We start from the raw sequence: 6,003 nt of genomic DNA on the forward strand, positions 1-6,003 counted from the left end.
AAGGAGCTTATTGGGACTTATCCCGGGCCGGACCTACCCCGCGTCGCTCCAGGCTCGTTCCCCGCACGCCGCCTGCCTCTCGGTCCAATCGCCGCCGCCGCCCCGCCTCTCGCCCCGTCGCCGCCCCGCCTCTCACCCCGTCGTCGCCGCCCCGCCTCGGTTCGCCGCCCCGCCTCGGTTCGTTGCAGCGGTGCCTCCAATCGCCGGACAGGCCCTCTCCTGAGCCTCGTTGCAGCGGTGCAACATGGACTTATAAGTCCCTGTAAACAAACAGGTAGGGACTCGGGACTTGTAAGTCCCTGTAAACAAACAGATAGGGACTTATGACTTATAAGTTGGGACTTAAAAAAGTCCTAGGACTTATGAAACAAACATGGCCTTAGGATGCCTTGATCCTACTAAGAGGAGATAGATTGAGCAAACCTCCCAGGTTTTAGTATATGTTTTGCTAACCCTAGAAAATGAAAGAGGTACGAAATATATAGGTCCTAGGGGGAGGGGGGTGAAGAGTACAAACGAAAGTCACCTTCTACTCATGAGCTCATTTGAGTTCGCGATGAACAATAAAATCCAAAAAATGAAGAACATTTCAAAAGATTAATTTTTTTTGGGTGCAAACATTGACAAAAGTTCTCAATGCTTGTAAAGTTTCATCACAAAATGACATTCTTGAAAGTCATGGCAAAAAAATATTAACACTTCAAAATGTTTTAAAAAATAACACTTTTGGAGCATCAATTTTTTTCTACAACTTACGAATGTTATTGGGCAACAAAGACCCAAGGGTCATTTAAGCTAGAGGCCAAGGACCCAAGGGTCCAAAAGCCTGGCCCCGGGGTGTCCAAAAAGGTCCTCCCTACTTTGGATCTTGGGGCTTCATCTTTTCCTTGCTACTCTTCAAGTAGGAGCGAAGTTACCTCAATTTCACTGACTTTTGCACAAGATCTTGTCGTTGGGCGACAAGTCAATTGTGATGTCAATGGGATTGCTCCACATGTCCCGTGTCTTTTTCTTTGCATGTTACGTGTCTTTAGCCACTAACGTGGACACGGAGTAATTGAGCTCGAGCTCAGATGAGCCCGCTAGCTTGGTCGTTGGTACGCGCTTTAGAGATACGTGCCTTTTTTCTATGCGCGTGCTAGAAAATCGAGTCCTGTATTGAAATACATACGGATCTGACAAAAGGTTGGACGGTCGTCGGCCGATGGTGAGGTGAGCCGCGGACCAGAATCCACGTTCCCGTCTGATCCGTGGCTCGGTAATTTCGCTTTCCGTCCAGTGGATCCAGACCCGAGATGAATGCAGGGACGAGAGAGTTCTTGGCTAGGGCGTGGTTCAGTTCGAAGCTGTGGACTGCTAGATAGAAGCAAGGGGTTCGGCTCCTCTGCAGTGAAGTACTCACTGCACCGGTACTGTAGCAGACAAATCCACCGTCCATTGCAATCCGATGACTCTCCTTCATCTTCCTCCCCCCTAGGTCTTTGCAGCAATGGAAGATCCCAAATACCACCACAACGGCGGCCGAATGGTTGAATTCCAGCCGCAATGGCTCATGAATACCGCTGTGTCGCCGTGCGCCAAGATCTCCAGTTGTCGGCTGCTGCTCGGCGAGCCAGTCCATACTCCATACAATCATGCCGCTTCTTCACCAGCGTCTGAGCGCTGCCGTCCAACAACGGATTTCAATGGCACAACTGCAAAAAGCTTATGCACCTTCAACTCTGGATGCTCAGCAAGTGCATCGATGAATTCTCTCTAGAGCGCGCGACACAGGTTCATGATCAGGCCGGTGGTGGTCACGCCCCATCCGATGTTGTACGACATGACCATGCAGTGCAACCCGAATACCTCGTCGTTGCAAAACCACACCGCCTCGACCGCAATGAAGAAGTTCAGCTTCACAGCTTGTGGTACACAGCGACTACACGACGGTGGGTGGCGGAGAGGTTCTCCAGAAGGTCGGCGAGCGGATAATCTGCAGCCACGGTTAAGGTCTCCCACCAGGACATGGGGTTGTCTGGGAAGGGACAAGCGGACGTAGGGTAGCGGGGCTGCGGGGACTCGTACCTTTTGTGAAACTGGATGGAGCTCTGGCCTACGGATCCCAGCCATGCATGTGGGACCATCGGTGTCTACGTCCGCTTCCTTACCGGTGCAATTCAGACGGCCGTTGGCGTGGTGGTATTTGGGATCCTCAATTTCTGCAAAGACTGAGAGGGGAGGAAGACGAAGGATAGCCATCAGATTGCAACGGACGACCGATTTCACCTGCTACAGTACTGGTACAGTAAGTACTTGACTGCAGAGGAGCCAAACCCAGAAGCAAGGAGCGCCGACAGCCAGACACCCTGGGGTTTCTGATGCAGCTAATCGGCAGGTATGTGGATGTTTGCTTCTCCGGTGATGCCGCCTCCATATTTTTCCGTTCTGGTTTAGCTGATCCCGCGGATGGCTTTCCCCCAAATTTCAGATCCAGTGTCCTTGAGGAGGTTGGGGAAAACTTGGTGCCGGTTCCGGTGGCTGTGAGTGTCCCTGGGGTGGGGGATTTGGAGGTGGCCCAGCAGGCGGAGCGCGAGGCAGCCGGCGGTGGACAGCGGCGACACACAAATCTAGTTCGCACACGAAGCGGCGGCCAACAGAAGGGAGAGCTCGCCGGCGATGTCGGAGCTGTCAACGGGAAAGATGAATCCCCAAGCACTGGGGTGGATCAAAAGGTATACCAACTTGCAGTCCATCAGATTTTCAGAGATTTAGGACAAAGAAAGTAGAAATCAGTAAACTAATCCTGAAGTTAGCGGGAGAGTTGATTGCTCTATGCATCCAGACAATTCATGCTATATGTGTCTGCGTTTGGAGGCTGATTTGCTCTCTGCATTTACAAAATTCATGTTGTATTGCGCCTGTGTTTGCTTGCTGGTTACTCTGCGTAGTCCAAAAAACTCCTGAATTTTGTGCTGGTGTTTGGAGATTGTTTGCTGCCCGCAGTTAGATATTTCATACAAAATGTGCATTGTCTGTAGGCTGGTAGGTTTCTTCAGTTAGAAAATTCATGTTGTATGTGCCTTCGTTTGCAGGCTTAGCATTGGTGTTGCCGCACCTAGCAGAACACCATTATTTGCGGCTGGATGGAGTTATTGTAGGGCTCGTTTCCTCTCTGGAGCTCCTGGAAGTTTCAATTGTGAAATAGAGGAGCTTGTAGAGGCGAAGTCGGGCGTAGGAGACGACGCCATTGATGGATTTCTTAATGCAGCCTATCAGCAGGTAAGCGATGTAATCTTTGGTTTGGCTTAACTATTTTGGAGTAGGATTTCTGATGAATGCTATCTGTTGTGTACTCTCATCCGCACCAGATTCCATGTGCTTTAAGAGGTGGAGGACAATGAAGCGCCATGGATCTGCGACCTTACATAGTGGCTGCTTTGGTGGGGGAGCTGGAACAAGCGCCGGTGCCAGTCTCAAGTGTAGACGCTTAGTTCTGGGATGAAGAAGGGAGAACTCAACCCAGGTGTCCGAGCAGTCAACCGGCAAGATGAACCTGCAAGCCCGGGGATGGACTAAGAATAAGAGGTTAGTGCATAACTGAAATCCCCTATTGATTCCACTTGCCTGGTATACGTCATTGACATGGAAGTATGTGGTGTTCATAGTTAGTCTACTAGCAGTCTGCATATAGATTTGGGAGGTCTACGGGTGACTTCTATTGAGAAAAGTAATTCTTTTTCTTACACTTATGAACTGTCTGAAAACACCACTTCAGTAAAGCTTGATATCTGGGTTTCAATTGTGGACAGTAATTTGGTGAATATTTCTGTATTGCTATTCTGGCATTGAATTATTGCAATCTAGTGATGTCACTGTCGAATGGTATAAATGTTTGACTTCTGTGAAGACATATTTGGGCAGAGTACGGACCGGCTCAGCGGCACCGGGCAGTATACCATGTCCAAATAGGATGACCACTTTAGAGAAAGCAATGAGGGAATTCATGGACAATCAAACTGAGAGTGTAATTGTATTTGTGCCGATGATGAGGACGAGTTTACAGATCCTCTGACCTAGCTGAGACTATGGCAGAGGGATGTCAAATTCATATAACTGTTCATGCGCCATCTGACGGCAGCAAGCAAAGCACATGGACGCACAGCGTTGTCGGCCTAGAAGGGTGATGCTGCCCAGTCCAACGCGTAGGGGAAGCAGGAAAAACGGTGCGAGGCAGCAGAAGTATGAATGAAGGAACCGATCGCCAGGCTGCCGGAGGATGAGCTGCTCTGCTCTTGTGCGAGATGTTCAATTTTGTAGTGTTCATTTTACCATTCTGTAATGTGCACTTATGTTGCTGCTCAATTCAGTTCCCTTTTCCCACTTGCATTTCACAGTCATGTTCAGTTCAGTGAGCAAAGTCTCTAAAATTCAGCTCATTCAATTATAGCATTCATTCACTACAACCACACTGAGTGATCTCAACCCCTTTTGCCACTGAGTGGTCTCAACCCCTTTTGCCATACTCAATTCTGTTATCAATTTTACAACATCAAGTGATATGCTCACAAATTGACAATGTCAATGACCTGCTCTCATTTTACAACATCATTGATATGCTCAAAAAATGATAATGTCAATGATCTGCTGTCAGAGTAGTTTATAGTCTGAAACTCTCTTGTTTTTTTGTGTAAATCAGTTTACAATCTGAAACTCTAACTGATGTTTGCTTGTAAATCAGTTAACAATGTGCTCTGAATTTCCAGGCTAGCTTCGCTGGCGTCTGCTCGACGGAGTGGTGCATCCATGGCAGCCGCGGCCGTCCTCCTCTTGCGATGGTGCGGGTCAGCGATACGGTGCTTTCTTAGCGCCTCCAGCAACAGCGGCGCGACCTGGCGGCGTGATACCACCATGACTTGTAGCCAGGGCAGCGGCAGTCGTCCTCCCGGGGCGAGAGCGAGCAATGGCGACGGCGAGCGAACGGGTTATTTATGGGCTGCACAGCAATGTTGTTATTCTTATTTGTTTTCACCTTGCTGCTGTCGAATGACGCATGTGATTTGAATTCGACATCCCTCTACCGTAAATGTGCCCACACTGGCTCTACTTACAGAAGATTTTGTTGAGTTTGGCCCCGATGGTCAGTTGAGAACCATTGGGTGAAGATGTGTGTGACACATCATCGTTTACAAGGAGGGCTAAATGTATGGTAAATGGGCAATCACGTGGCGGCACGTCTGCGATCTCCATTTTCTGGTACATGTACAGACTTGTTAGTTATGATGTGTCCAGGAGAAGAAACTAATCACATACTACCATGTTTAGGAAGAACTGATGTACGTACATCTTTGAAATGTTGGGCTATGAATTCATGGAGAGGATTATGCACAATAGTTTTCCAAGAGGATTATGCACAATAGTTTTTCTAGGTTTGTGAGATGTGGACGTGATTATGGACAAGTTCAGCTCGCTGGTGTGGGCGTGATTGGATGCAACAGTGTGGTGATGCTGAAGCTCAATTACGTCTTTACCTGAACTTCAATTGCTTGTAAACATACAACTCTTGAATAAGATTACTTGTTGCTGCAAGAGTTTAATGCGTTCTGCATTGATAACTGTCTTATGGACATGTTTAGCCCCATGTCTGCTGATTTGTGAAGGAGATTTGTATATCAATTTTAATTTTAAAATACATAGGCAGGAGCCGACGGACATGACTGCGAGTCTGCGAGTAGTCAGTCTGTTAGTACAGAATCTGAACGGAGAAGGCTCATATCGTCATGCACATCCGAGCCGATCGATACGGTATGGACGGCGTCACATTTATTATCTGACAGAAGTGGGCCAAGGGGATAGAAAACTGGTGGAATACACAAACAATACTCTGTGCTATACAGCCCAGATCGGGAATCTTGAAGTGAGTTCACGATGGAGATAGCGAGAGTATCTGAGCTCGTGCTCAGAACATCACTTTCGCACTAACGTGCTCATGTTTTCCTAAACACTAACGCAGGTCATACATTA

At 48.2% G+C, this 6,003-nt stretch overlaps 1 long non-coding RNA gene across 1 annotated transcript; it reads left to right on the top strand.

Moving 5' to 3' along the window:
• The first annotated feature begins 2,321 nt into the window (after window positions 1–2,321).
• Window positions 2,322–5,568, top strand: LOC123161829 (uncharacterized). The gene is made up of 5 exons (XR_006480904.1): window positions 2,322–2,377; window positions 2,471–2,714; window positions 3,075–3,261; window positions 3,351–3,567; window positions 4,746–5,568. It is a non-coding gene; the product is annotated as an uncharacterized lncRNA (long non-coding RNA).
• The last annotated feature ends 435 nt before the right edge of the window (window positions 5,569–6,003 follow it).

This window comes from Triticum aestivum, chromosome 7B (assembly GCF_018294505.1).
Source record: "Triticum aestivum cultivar Chinese Spring chromosome 7B, IWGSC CS RefSeq v2.1, whole genome shotgun sequence".
Classification (NCBI taxonomy): Eukaryota; Viridiplantae; Streptophyta; class Magnoliopsida; order Poales; family Poaceae; genus Triticum; species Triticum aestivum.